We start from the raw sequence: 15,054 nt of genomic DNA, 5'->3' as shown, positions 1-15,054 counted from the left end.
TTGATGGAAGAGAGATACAAGGCCTGTCTTCTTTTGCAATTTTCTCTGTCCTTTGGTGCTGCACACCCGCATATGAGTAGCCTTGAAGTAGCTGAAGTCTGACTTCAAGCTTCACAACACTACATTCTTCCAGTACAGGAAACCAAAAAGCATCCAAATGCATCCAGTAGGTGGGAGAGGAAAAAGGGAAGGTTCCCCTAAAATGTGAGTGATGCAGCCTTTCTGTGGCAGCAGAGGGAGAAGATGTGGCCAATCTTGGAGCTGATTTTCATCCTAGTAGGCTATAAGCAGGGACTTTGTGCTTAAGAAATGAGAATAACAAAATGCTTTCTTTTTCCAGTAGTAGCAGTAGTCCTTTGTCATCCCTCACCTTGCTGGACTGCCCTTGTAACACAGAGGGATAAGGAGCCAGCCGTCTCTTTATCATTAGCTCTCCTGCATTACCAGTGGTACTGTGTGATGATGACACTGCTGCAGTCACAGACACATGAGGTTCTATTTTAATAGGGTATCTCTGGCATTCGTTAGTGTCGCCACCAGCAATCTTCTTGTTAAAAGTGTTAAATTATCTGTATGCTAGAGCTGAAATGTGTTGAAGTATTTCAAAATATGGCCTTTTATCTCCAGGGTTCAGAACTAGAGGAGCAAGAGCATGGTTTGGCACTTTGCACAGGCTTGGGTATGTGACCATGATTATCTGTCAGACACTGTTGTTTTGGCTAAGAGGGCAAAAGAGAACAAGCAAAACCTTGTAAATCAGGGAGGGAGCAATGAATAGAAGTCAGTAGAGATACCAACAAAAGCTTTCTTAATATAGAAGAGAGGGGGCTGCGAGTGATCAGACTGGGACTGCCAGTGATTAGGGAGGGGAAGAAGGAGGGAGCTGTAATCACTGTGTCATTGATCATACAGTGAGCTTGGAGGGGAGGAGCATGGCTGCTGCACACTCACGCACGCAGAGACACACGCACACACACACTGCGGCAAATTCTGCAGCTGGTGCCTGCTGGCTTGTGACTGCAGAAAAAACAAGCTCCAGTTTAAATTCTCTGATCTCAGAGACGAGGCTGTTTCTATTCCAAGTTGCTCTGGTTCCGCTGTGAAAAGCCCTGCAGGCTGGGCATTGTTCCAGAATGACAGGGATTCCTCTTTCTTCTAATGGGGTAGGGGCCCTTTTGCTGTGTCAGGTCAGTACCCTCTCTGTCTCCTTGATGGCTCCATACTGGTTGGCTGCATCCAGCCTCTGTTTCTGTCCTTACAATTTCTCCAGCAGTAGTTACTGAGTTGGGACACATTTTTTTTCTCCCCTCCTTTCCCTTCCTGTGATCTGGCAAGGCCAGGCTGTGAGACCTTCTGTCCTACTCCCATTCTGCAGATAGAGAAATGTGTAGCTTCTTTCCTGACAAAACAATCTACCTCCTGTCATGTCCTTTTGCCACTCTTCCTCATTGTCTATCATGCTGGCATACCTGAGTCATATCTTCAGCAGGTGTGATGGTAAGTGGATGGTAGACTGGATCACAGGAGCATGGTGAGCAATTGCCAGCTTTTTGGTGAAAGCAAGGAAGCTGCATGTGTGTGAACAAGAGGTGCAATATGTCTCCAACGGGCATGGCTGGACACCAGGGGAAGCGCAGAAGAGTAGTTCTCCAGCATGAGTTTCTGTGGGATGTGGCTTGTGCTCTTTGTACATGGTCAGACACAGACCTTCCTAGGTAACCTCCGGGATGCATCTTGCAAAGGAACAAGAAACTCAGAAGCAGATAAAGATGCAGTAATACATTCTTGTGATAGGCATCTGAGTACAGAGATCTTGGTGGATACTGGTTCTAGCAGAGCCCAGGGTGCTTGCGACAGGCATTATCACAGACTTTCCACTGCTCCTTGATGGGCAGAAGAGAGAGGCCTCCAGACCTTGAGAGGTGATGCTATGGGAGCAGTTCAGGTAGTCTGGTTAGTACACAGAGACACGACAGTAGCAGCTAGTTTAAAACACGGTGAGTATCTTCCAGCCTGTTAGTTAGGCAAAAGTACCTGGGGAGGAAGGGCAGCTGATAGAGACCTTCCATCAGCCCAGAAACTATGTATGGAAGGAAGGAGAGCAAGCTATGTGTAAATGAATGCCTAAAATTTATTCTGGGGATAATTTACTGAGATGGAAAAAAGATTTCTTTTTCTTTCCCCCTCAAAAATCATGAACTTTCTGGACTCCAACACCAGCACAGTAGCTGTTGACAGGAAAGATTAGAGAAAGTATTGAGCTAGTTTGGTTCTAACTTCTTAGTTTGTATTAGTTTTTTCTCCATTCCCTTAGAAGTGCTTGGGTGCACAGTATGAATTCCTCTTAAAAATGCACCTTCTGTATTTGCTGTAAACACTTTCCTTCTAAAATATTGAAAATGTTTCAATTAAACATTGGAATTAACAAGCTTCTACCAGTTTTTTTCAAGTTGGTGGAACAAGCAAGTGATCAGAGTCAGTGCCTTCATGGGAGCAGTGCGCATCTGTTTGTCCTGCACTCCCCGCTCGCACGCCAGCTGTCAGCACGTGGCTGTCTCTGAGCATGCTGCCACTTGCACAGTTGGTAGTTTTGGCTCACAAGTGGAGCTGAAAGTATGGCAGTGGACAGCAGGGAATGTGGAGGAAGCTGGGATTATGGTGGTGGAACGGAGCAGGGTGGACACACAAAAAGCAGTCTTCATTAGTTCATGCTTTGCTGTGCCTAAGCTCTGTGGCTTGTTTTTACCTTTCCTTCACACTAAAGAAATGGAGATAAATTTCTACATGTGGTGACTTCAGATCAGTTTTCTTCCTCTCATAGCTTCCTCTCCAGGATCTCAAAAGTTAGTATTGATGGCACAGTTAGTTATGTATCCAGCTCTTCAGGAAGTTTCTGTCCTTCTTTATTCACAGATGAACATGCTTTATTCACAGATGAACATGAGCACTAATCTCCTTGGCCAGCAGGTTCTTAGTTCTCCTGAGACAGCCCTTGAAGTCTTGCTTGACCGATTTCTCAAATGCATAGAATATTACAGGGTTGACTTGGTTTTTTGGTTTTATTTTTTAATGAGGAATACAATTTTGATTAATTTCTGCTTTTCTGAAAAGCAGCATTATCTCAATAGCAGTATTTGGAAAGATATTAGTGAGCCCTTTCTTTCTTTGCTTTCGAAAGTAAAGGCTTGAATATTTCCTCCAAGAAGTTGAAGGCTGAGGATCACCAGCTGAAGGAGACCTGCAAATCACAGAGGGGCAGGATTCAATATGCATGTCCGTTATCAATACATAGCTACTGAATAACATTTCAGTAGCTACAAAGCTACTGAATAACATTTGTCTCTCTTTGCACGTGTTACTGTCACTCATGTACCATCTTGCGAGGCACTGAAGTCTTTGGCAATGTGCTAGAACCTACCTCGGAGCTGTAAAAGTTCAGTGCTGTTTTTCACAACGGGCTATCGCTACAAAGTGTGTTTAAAAAGCATGGCAGCATAATTGGCTTCCTCTATTGACTTTCAAGTTGAGAAATTCAGTTAATTGCTTTTGCACTTTGCTTCTCTTTTGTTTCACTGATGTCATCTGTCCATTCTCTATTAAGCTTCAGTGTCAAAATTTTAAGTAATTGAAGAGAAAAACTAGAAGGAAAAGGCCATTAGTAGCTCCCTGTTGAAAATTGTCTGAGGAATGTCGGTCTGTCATCAGGCACTCCAGATGTTCTTAGAAGAGAAATGGGCAAGAAGCCAGTGATTTTTCTTCTGGGTGATTAGATTTATGTTCTGAAAAGCTTGCTAAAAATGGATTAAGAGGGGTAAGTTAAGTTGCAGTACTTAGACAGAAATGCAGACCCTACCCAAGCCATGTAAGAAGTCAATGGCCTCCATCAAAAATTACTCCTTTGCACAAGGGTAAAGCATTGGATAGGGTGGCTCTCTGCACCTTTGACGCACGTAGCATCTTTCTGAAGAATCAGCTTGCAGGCTGAAAGGTATAATATGTGCTTTGGCCCAGTTCTTGGTTGCTAGATTTATGTGTGAGTTTCATTTGTTATGGCTTTTCTTTCTTGCTGTTGGTCCACGCTCAAAGGCAAAGAGCACTGCTAAGGAAGAGGGAGGCATGGGAGCAGGAAAGGCTTCCATGCCCGCATGGATGTGAGGGAACTGAACAAGTAAGAGGCCCTGAGAGAAGCATTTGTGGTGATGGAAGCCTCTCCTGGTCCTTTTTATTCTCCCTGGTTAGTAAGTTCAGTTCCTGATTCCACTGTGTAATCTGCAAGCTGAAAGGGACCTGTCTAGATGGGGTGGCATTGGGAAGCAGGGGCTCCTGAGATGGAATAAGACTTAAGTGAGCTTGTTTCAAGCAGACTGGTGAGAGGCAGTGGCTGAGAGGACATAACAAGGGGAAGATGGCCTGGACTACTCTGCTAGAAACCTCCTTGGCTGCTTGCAAAGCCCTCTCCCTTCACTTCTAAATGGACAGGCCCTGTGTTTGCTGGCAGAATGGAGAGGAGGCCTTGAAGTTCTCAACTTTGAAATAACTTTTTGTATCATATTCATTATTGTTGTACTCCGCCACAAATCAAATCCCAGGAACACAGACCACGCAGAGGATCTATCAAGGGTCAACTAGATCCAGGAGTGCAAAGTCAAGATACAACAAAGAAAGCTGTTGGCAGAGGAGAGCTGCTTTTTCTCAAGGGCTAGCAGAATGCAGTCCTGTGCTTCACCAACCACCTCAGCCACTCAGAGTTCACAGCTGGTTTAATATCTGTATCTTCATGAGGGCTGACATTCAGCAGGTCATCCTAAAAACAAGCAAGGGAGAGAAGAAAAGCTACTTGGAATGAGACTGTTAATAGTATGCAATAGGAATGAGGTTTAAAGAGTTCAAACAGTTGCTGTAAGTCAGAGGCAGGACTCTCTTACAAAAATTTGGTGTCTCAATAACCAAACAGGAGGAAATCTCAGAGTTATTTTCCTGTGTGTGCAGTCATCCCCTCTTTTATACAATTAAGTTCTCCCTACCTCAGGCAGTTTATTTGTCATATTGATCAGTTGAAGGAAAAAAAAAAAAAAAGAGAACTAGAACAGATCATCATGAACTGCTGTGCCTCCAAGTCAGTCAGAGTCAGTATTACCCAGATACTTCTCAACTAAGAGAAACATGCAGTTTTCTTCAGTCTGTGCTATGTTGCTGTTGTAAGAGCATGTGTTCTGGGAGGCATATTCTTGTAAAAATTAAGAGATAATAAGCTGTCTAACTCCATGACTTACAGGAGTCTTCATCTCTGGAACATGGAACAGGGTATCTGCCTCAGTGCCAATGGGAGTGGTTTTATGGAACTTCTGTTTCAGGGACTGGCAGCAACTCCTAGCTGAAGTCCAACTGACACAGGAATGGGAAACATTAATTTGGTTTCCAAAGGGATCAGCTGTAATAAGTCTGTCAGGGCTTGGTGGAGTGAGGACACCAGATTAGAGGGTGTCTTAAGTTGTGTTCAGGTTTTCTTTTGTGGATTTAGCTGGAGACATTTAAGAAGTCACAGCTTCAGCTCCTCACAGCTGGAGGCCATGTCTCTGTGCAGGGCTTCATTCCTGATTTATGTGAATGCCACACACTGTTCCTCAGCAGAAGGATACAAGGCCTACATGAGTCAGCAAAGCTGCTGCAGGGAACAGAATATTTTTGTGGCCAATCTAGCAGCTGGCAAACTAGGTAGAAGTGCTCGCCTTATCAATTAATCTCAGTGGTGGTATAACTTCAGTTGCAAGGCAGTAAAAATATGAGAAATTATTTCCAAAGTGAGTACCTGCATCTTCAATTAGTGGTTCTAAAATGGCTAAGCTATCAAATTGCTCCTTAGCATAAGAGCGAGACAGTATGTGCAATTAGGGAGCAAAGAGATGGTTGCTATGGTTGACATGGTATAGAAATAGAGGTTGCCTGGGAGAGGAGCTCTGGCATGAAAATACCACAGGGAGGAGGGAAGATGGGAAGCACAGGCAAGTGGTTAGCAGAAATATCTCCTGGGATGTGGCAAGTGCCCACAACCTCCCACACCTTAAGAAATATTTCATTTCCTTCTCTTGCCCTGCTGCTGGTTCACCTTTGTAGTAAATGCCCAGGAGGCAGTCAGTCATTTCACAGAGCCTGCTCTTACCTTAAAGCATGAACAATTCTCCTGGCTTGCAGTAACGGTACGGTAAGGTGAGTTATGAAATATCTCCAGCATTATACATAAAAGGAAACCTGAGAACACTTTCAGATTCTCAGCCCTCTTCATCCTGACACATTCACCAATGTTTCTAGAAACCAGATTTTGTTCTCCTTCACTGCTGCCCGGTCCTCCCAGAGATATTCTTCTTTCTACTGGCTGTGTTTTTCCTTTCTCTGTCCATCCTAGTATGGTTCTCAATTAATTTCACTTTTTCACTCTGTTCCTGTTGAGAATCTTTGTTTCATTTGTGGAGCTGTCTTGCTGACGCTGTCTCCTTTCTTTAGCTTCTTAAACTAAGTTCTCTGATTGCAGAGTTCTGCAGCTTTTAAGGCTTTTGCTCTGTCTCTGAGCTGTTCTGAAGTTTGTGCCTTTTCTGTCCCAAATCAGATCCTCTCTTCTTTTGTGGTGTTAGTACCTCACAGCTCCCCTTACACTGAGAGAGCTGGAATGCGGCAGTGTTTTGTGGAAGTGTATCTGTGACTGGTCGTCCTGTTTGTCCTCCTGAAGACAACTGGGCGGGTGTTCTGGTTGGAAGCTTGAGATAAAGCCCTCAGAGGAGCACAGAATGCGTCACCGGCTCTGCTCTGGCTCCCCTGATGCTCCTGCACATGCTGTGTGCTTCTCTGCTCAGCCCTCTGTGCTGCACTGCCAAGCTCCCTGTCAGGGCAGGGTGTAACAGCACAGAACAACACAGCAGGAGACCCTTAGTGGATGTGTGGTCATAGTGTAGAGAGGGTGCTCCTCTACCTTCTACTCAGCTTCAATATAACTGGAATATGAGCAGTAGTGGTCAATATACCACGTGTACCCCAAATTCCCCTCAGTCTGCAGCTGGCATATTAGCTAAAGCCAAAGCCAGTATCTGGAGATTTGCCCTTGTTAACAGGCATAAGTTGGTGTGGGTGTGCTTTCAGTCCGAATAGAATGCTTTGCTTCATGAAGATGTTTGAATTATCTTCCTTCTCTCTGCACACTGCTTTGTGCTTTCCTGTGCTTTGTCTATTCAGTTCCTCCTGATAAGGCATGTCTCCTATTGCAAATCCACAGGACTTTATTTAAGTAGTGCTGTGGTTTTTTTTACTGTGTGACTTGGTATCTCAATGTGAAAAATCATCAAACACTATTTTGAAATTTTCATAAAAAATAAAAACTCATAGTAATATCTTCCTGCTTAAAAACCATTGACTTCCCCTTCTTTTCTAGGTGCAGTTTAAAATCCCTCATTTAATGCCCTGGTTGAATCTGTGGCCTGTTCGGTGATGGTTTCCACTGCTCCACAGGCAGCACGTGGCTCTGCCCTGGCCCTCTTTGACAGGGGCTCAGCACTTTACTGCAGTTTCTTGCCTCCCAATTTTAAGATGATTTTCATATTTCTGTTAAAAATATGTTTCCCTTTGCTGGTACACAATGAATTTCTCTGAGAAAATCACTAAAGATCCCCTTTAGGGGATAGATTTTTTTATTTAGCCATTGACAAATAAATATTTCTCTGTTTCTGCAGCGTGTTTGAAGACCTAAAAATAGAAAGTGAATGAAATAAATCTTTACAGTAGACTTTTTTCAGACTATGAGAGGCAGAGCACTTGCTGCTGGACCACAAAGCACTATCTGAAGCCAGTTTCTCATCATTCTCAGATGCTGAATCACACTAGCAAGCTAAAATTACAGCACTTTCCCAATAATCTTACAAAAATAAGTAGCTACTGCAGCTATCACATGTTGTGTCAGGAGGGAAGGAGGCAGTGAGACAGCCCTTTTGCTGTGATCCCTAGTGATCTGCCCAAGCCCTTTGTTCTGCTCATCTCTGGAAAAGCAACAAAAGCTGGATGTGCCCAGGATTTCTGGGACCGCTGCATTGCCTCAGGCTCTGGAAGGCAGTGGCCAGGCACCAGTGTGCACAGCAGCCACCCACCTAGGACTCAGAATGTCTCTTAGCCTTTGCTGGGGGGTTTCTGCCAAGTTCTACCTGCATCCCTCACCTGGTGTCTGTCTCCTTACCTTGCCTGAGAGTCTCCTCTCATCTGGCAAAACACTGCCATTAAATGGCAAGGAGGAACAGAGTGGGACTTGTCCTGTCATTGTGATAAACACATCCAGGTATATTCCTGGGGTGTGAGAAACTGTGTTTGAGTTCCTGAGCTGGAACCATCTCATGAGGACCTGAATGGTGAATCCACAGTTGTTGGCTATGTACTGGCTGCCAAAGCAGACTTGGTGTTTATTTTTTAACTCCTGAGCATACCTCACTAGCTGGCAGAGCTTCTAGGTGTCTGTCAGCCAGAGCTGGTCCCATCTGCCAGCTGCACACTGTTCAGGTTGTCTGCTGGAAGAAGGAGCTGTGTGCTCTTCAGGTGCTGGGAGTGTGATATTGCTTCCAGCAAGGACACATTCTCTCCTTTCCCTCACTGCTGGACAATGGGGGGCAGCCCTGCTCTGGCAGAGGAGTGGGTCCATAGTGGGGTTGGACGCAGGGCTGTGTATCTGCACAGACAGGATGAGAGGCAGGACCCTGCCCAGAGTTCAGTGCAGAATGTTTTCTGCTTTTCCTCTGGCCTTTACAATCTCCCTCCCAAGGAGCTGTGGCTTGCTGTACTTGGTACAGTCCTGGAGTGCTGGTGAATGACTGTGTTGTTTCATTCTCTGAATGGACACCATTTGGGGCTGGATCCTTTTTCTTCCATTGGCACTGAAGAAACTGCAGTTGGAGACCTCACAGCCTCAGAATGAGAGAGACTGTTACTATCTCAGTGTTATTATGTAATTTCAGAGTGAAGGAAATGGCAGTCTTTCAGCTTGCAATAGCTCTGCAAATACATACACTCTAAGAACCCTGTGCATGGTTTCACTGTCTTCAGAGGTGGACTTTGTTCAGTAAACATCAGGAAGACCACATGATCCCAGGTTCAGCTCTTTGCTGAAGTGTAGCAAAAAGGTACTGAGCCATAGCAATATCTAGGATCTTCTTGTTAGAGTCTTTTCAACAGTGTCCCCTTGAAGAGGGATGTTCATGTCAGCTAAGACAGCCAGAAGTGAGGTAGAGTTGGTTTTTAATCACTGTAGTTTGTGAGCCTTCATAACATTTTCAGACTCTAAAACTTCTGTATTTTTTATCAATGTATTATTGGTGTTCACTTTACTGGTAGAACCTGGCCTGATAAACCTAAATAATTTTAGGGACAAAGAAGGGGGGAAGGGTGTGGGAAGGCCCAAGAGAGGTAATGAGGGATAAAGAATGCATCTTGGGTGGGAAGGGGCTGATTCCTATGTGGTCAGACAAGCAGTCTCCATCCTCTGGATGGCAAAGTTGTGGGAGCTCTGCAGCCCAGATTTGCACCTGCTATCAGACAGGTATACAGACTGGTAAGTGAGATCCCTGCCCTGAGTTTTCTTTTATTGGCTAAACAGTCCTACCTGACTTCTCCTCTCATCAATATGTGCCAGTCCTTAAATCATCTTTTGGCCCCTATTTTCATTCTGATTTGTTGTACCAGTCAGAGCATCATGACTGATTTCAGCACAGTCACGTGAAAGATGACCCAGTGCTCTCACCTAAGGCATCATTTCACAAAGGTGAGAAACTGGGTCCTGCTGCCCTGACACTTGATCTCTGATTTCAGCATGGTGAGCTGTAAGTGTGATTCTTCCAGTCATGATTAACAGAATAAGACCTCTGAGATTCGATGGTCTGAAAGATTAAAGAAAATAACAAGCAGCATCTTGCATAGCTATCCTTGACAGCTCTTCAGACTAGCCCAGAATTTATTCTGCAGCTACAAGGGCTTTAGGTGTTTCCATTTAAAGCAGCAGAACACAAGGATCTGTGCTGTCAGCATGACCTCCTTTTCTGCCTCTACAGCCATCTGTCTGTTTGTAGGATCATCTCTCTCTCTCAAGCATCCTGTTTGTCACACTTACCCCAGTGCACTGTCCTTTATTCCAGCCTAGCCTGACCTCCACAGAAGAGCCCTCTCTGCCTGACTGCTGAGCACTAAACCCGTAGCATCTGCTCCTCTGTTCTCTCCCTCTGCCTCTTTGCAGGTGCAGCCCTGAATGGTTAGTTCATATCCACTCCAGAGTCAGTGTGGCTTTGCTCTTCATTTGCTATCCTCTGCCATAACCAAAGAAATTCTACACTCAAGAGACCACATAGTCAGAATATGTTATTTTGAAGGGACCCATAGGGATCATCAAGTCCAACTCCCTGCTCCTCACAGGTCTAGCTAAAATTAAACCATATGACTAAGAGCATCATTCAAATACCCCTTGAACTCTGATGGGCTTGGTGCTGTTCCCCAGGGAACCTGTTCCCACAGCTGCCCACCCTCTTGGTGAAGAACATTTTCTAATGTCCAATCTGAACTCTCTTGATGCAACTTCATTCTATTTCCTCATGTACTAGTGCTGGTCACCAGAGAAGGGAGATCAGCAGCTTCTCCTCTGCTGCCCTTCTTATTGCTGTGAACAGCAATAAGAGTACCCTCAGCTCTTCTAGTATGTGAGCTATACATAGTCTCTAAAAAAAAAAAAGAATTCTGACTTTTCTTCCCTTCTCAGCATTAGTAATGGAAATCCATCCAGATTAGCCCAGATGAGCTGCTGTTCACCACCTCTGGGATGTTTTGTGTAGTGCCTCCATGGTCAGGAGGAGGCACCCATGGGTGGCTGCCCTGTAGGAAGGAGCTGTATGTGTCTTCTGCAGGCCTCTGGGGTGAGGGTGCTGATATTTCTGCACAATGGTAAGTAATGTAATCTGTGTGGGGAAGGCAAATGCCCTCTTTTCTGAAACCCTACTGTGGCTGTGAATGAGGTGCGTTTGTGTATTAAATCTTTCCATATGTTTTAATGTTTCCATATCTTATGCAGCAAGCACTTTGTGTGGGTAAAAGGTAAGTAATGCCATGAGTCAAAACTACTTAAAAGACAGACATCAAGTTAGCAAACAAATACATCTTTGTGCGGCATTCAGAGGTAAAGTACAAGGGCTTAATGATTTCCACTACTAAATACAAAGTTGATCAGTACAGCAGTGATGAAGAGACACGGAGGTGGCTAAATTTATAGATGACACAGTTACTGAGATGTAGAAAAGTCTGTGAGGAACTTCAGCAACTAAATTGCACAGTCATGGTGTTCATTAAATTCATTGTCAAAAAAAACAAAGTCAAGCATACTAGAGAAATTAAACCTTCTAGACTCCCTAAAGGGGCTTAATAGTTTCATGGCAGGGAGAAATTTGGATTTCACTGTGTACCCTAATTGAAGATCTTTATTTGGTGCAAAGCTAATCTTAGGTTATATTATGATGCATAAAAAAATAGGGTGGGGAATAATACAGAAAATACAATAATGACACCCTGTGAATCTTCTGTGCTCCTTCTTGTATACTTCTGTTCTTTCTCATCCTACTGGCCATAGGGATAGATGACAGCAGCTCCTAGGGACTAAAGAAACACTCCTCCAAAGAAACAAGTGGTAAAGACCAGGGGCTTTCTGCCTTGGTGGGGGCATGATGGATGGAAATATTTCCTGGAAGTGCATGTGCACAAGGATCATTGCAGAAATCAGAATGTGCCTGAACACACAGAGTGAGGGTTCATACAAAATGAGAAGTGCAATGCTACTGAAGAGAGGATATTTATTTACTGTAGCAGCTTCTCAGTATAGCTGGAGAGGGCTGCACAGGGTCAGGGATCTGCGTTCAGAATGCACCTGGAGATGAGCTGTGTCCAGATATTTGTTCCAGGTAAATTGAAGACAGCAGTCTTCAGGAGCCTGAGAAGGATATTCTTGAACTGGTCAGTGGAATGGAGGGATTTTCTCATTTGCAATGCACACATTTCACTGTGATGGAGCTCTAATAAGGACAAATGCCAGGAAGTGACCTGAACAGCATACTTCAAGCCACCATGTCTGCAATGTCACTCATACCGCTACACGTTCCTGGTGCATATGGTTTTTGTTAGTGAGAGGAATGATGTGCTGTGTGTTTAAATCCTCTGTCTGTGCAGCTGCTGCCACAGGCTGTATAGAGAAAGTGGCCAGCAAAGAGCTTCTCAGCCTGATAAGCACTTGGATTCACAGAGCCCTTAGCCGGGCATGGGCTGCCACTGCCCCAACTTGGGGTGAACAAGGGCTGGGGCATGGGCCGCCTTAGGGCACTGTGTTGCTGCCTTACTCACAGTTTGCAGTTCAGCCTGGAATTCATGTGCTGCTCTGCTTTGCCTCTGAATTTAGTTAAAAAAGAGTTTGGGGTATTGGTGTGCATGCGTCCGTTGGTATGCAGGGAGTCCATGTTTCTGGAAATGGCCTATCTGCACAGCTCTGCTCCTGTATCGTCCTGAGAATCAACTGCTGCAACTGAACAGAGGGAATCTACCCCGCAGAATGCCAGGAGCAAAGTTATGGAGGGCTGCAGTGCTTCACAGTGTCACAGAATTGGTTAACGGTAGGCTGGAAGGGACTTCTTGGGATTGTTTAGTCCAATCACATTTGTTCAAGAAGGGTAAGCAAAAGCAGATTTCCCAGGCCTGTATCCAGTTGTGTTTTTAGTATCTCTGGAGATGGATGTTCCACAACCTCTTTGTACAACCTATTTCAGTATTTTACCATTCTCATAGTAAAAACAGTGTTTTCTTGTGTTTAGATGAAATTGCCTGTGTTTTAATTTGTGCCTCACATCTTGTCACTGAGCACTACTGAGAGTGCCTATCTTCCTCTTCTTCATTCCCTCCCATCAGGTATTTATTTATTCATATTGAAAATATTCCCCCCCGCCCCCAACACACACACACTCAGCCTCACCTTGTAGGAAAACAATTTAGTCCCTTAATCATCCTCACAGCTCTTCACAAGACTCAGTCCTTCCCCATGTGCCAGCAACTGCTGGCCCTGCAGCTTGAGCCTTCTCTTTCTTCCCCATGTGCAGGGGCCATTCCCCGTGGGGGTGAGGGGCTGCCAGCAGAATGCTAACAGCCAGGCTTTGTTCACAGCCTCAGCGGGGACAGCTCAGCTGCCTGGGTTTGGACCATGGGATGGCACTGAGAAGCAGTGTTTTCATGCCTGTTAGCGCTGCAAATGGGCCCCTTGCTTCTGCAGCTGGCCCTGTCACCAGTGCTGCCCAGCCAGCCAGCAACCCACAGGCTGGCCTTCCCCCCGCAGATGGCCACGGGCCTGGAAAGATGGCCACAGGTGGCCACGGTGATCACACCCAAGAGCCCTCCCTGGCGTGTGGCACAAGGACGAGGCTGCTGGTGTTGGTGCTGTGCACCACACAGTGTTCCCCAAGTGATGTGGGTAACCACTGCTAAAATTATGTCTGGGGTGTGCAGGCACCAAGGTGGCAGAGGCTGTGTCACTTTATCCCAGTAGTAATGTTGACTAATGGGGGCAGACCACTTCTCTTCTGGATGCCCCAAGCAGCAGGACTGGAGATCCTGGCATGGGGGAGCTGTGTGGATGCTGCACTATGGATCCATGAGGATCCAGGGTGCTCCTTGTCAGCTCTTCTGGGACATCAGCAATGCCTTCACAATTATCATTGCCTCAAGGATTACTGGGGTTTTGTTTCTTCTGGCTGCACAGAATGCCCCAGGCCCAACTTCCTGGGCCCTCCTCACCTGTGCCTCCTCCCATCCTCCCATGCTGCTCCCCATGGCTCACTTGCAATGTCCCTTCTGGGCACAGGAACTTGCTTCCCAGTGTCTCCAGCCATTCCACATCAAGTGCCAGAAATGCCACTGAACTCAATGCATTTTGCACAGTGATGGTTTGGTTTTAGTCTGGAGGGGCAATTTTTAGCCAAACTGAAAGACAAGTTCAGAAAGCAGCTAGAGATGCTGAGTACAAATAACTCTGCTGAGAGCTTAGCTCTCTTTGGACTGAAAACTACCTTCTGGGCTTACCTGTCTGATTAATTGCTAGTAAAACATTCCAGTAAAGTGAGTTTGATTTAAAGCTATGCTGAATATTGACCTTCCATCTTCCAATCCTTTCCATCCTTCCACCAGATTGATAGAGCTATTTTAGAAGAACTGATATCTGCCTAGAAAGAGGCAATGGGAGGTTGTGGAGGGTGGAAAGAACATTGTCAGAAAGCATCAGTTGTCTGAAAGATGCAAAATAAAAATAATTGTTCATTTTCAGTGAAGATCTATGGACCTCCAGTCTATATGAGGGATTAAAACCTATGAAAGTCTTAAACCCCATAAATTACATATTCCAACAGTTAAGTTCTAAGTGTCTGGCTTTTTGAGTGGATGAAATGTCCAGAGGTAGGTATTAGCAAAGACTGTAATCAAAAAAGGTTCCGTGCTGCCTGCAGTGACCAGGAAAGTGCTGCAGGAAGGTGCTGTATGCTGTCCTGCATCCCAGAGCTGTCTGATGTGGGCATACAGCAGTGGCTCTGGTCCTGGCTGTCAGTGTGGCAGACACTCATTACCCTACTGTCTAATAATTTAATAGGGCCCTGGAATTAGGGTAGCATTTTGCCAAATATCTGTACAATGCCCATGCCGAGGTGAGCAAATTGCTTTTTTTGCACTCCCAGGATCTTGTTTGCTCTTTGGGTTTTCTTTTTTTTTTGTTTTTCTCTAAATATATAGAGAGAGCAGAGTCCTGTCTTGTTTCCTATTTGTGCCTCTGACAGAAGAATGAGAATTCTTGTTGTCTAGGTACTTCCCATAGCAGCAGTTTAGGAGTGCACATTTGAATTAAAGAAAAATGCTTCCTTAAAGAAAAAAACTGTTACAATGAGTGGAGACTTGTTACCAGTGCTGCACGACTCCAGTGAGAGCTGAGTTGGCACCCACTGACTGGCTCCCAGAGCCCTGTACTGGCTA

General features: G+C 45.1%; 1 protein-coding gene across 2 annotated transcripts in view; it reads left to right on the top strand.

Annotated features, from left to right (window-relative positions):
- MAP1A (microtubule associated protein 1A) overlaps positions 1 to 15,054 on the top strand; it is a 50,635-nt gene that overhangs the window by 20,067 nt on the left and 15,514 nt on the right. The window lies entirely within an intron of this gene.

This window comes from Molothrus aeneus, chromosome 13 (assembly GCF_037042795.1).
Source record: "Molothrus aeneus isolate 106 chromosome 13, BPBGC_Maene_1.0, whole genome shotgun sequence".
Taxonomy (NCBI): Eukaryota; Metazoa; Chordata; class Aves; order Passeriformes; family Icteridae; genus Molothrus; species Molothrus aeneus.
Note: the sequence above shows the minus strand (reverse complement) of the source record. Positions and strands in the feature narration are given on the sequence as shown.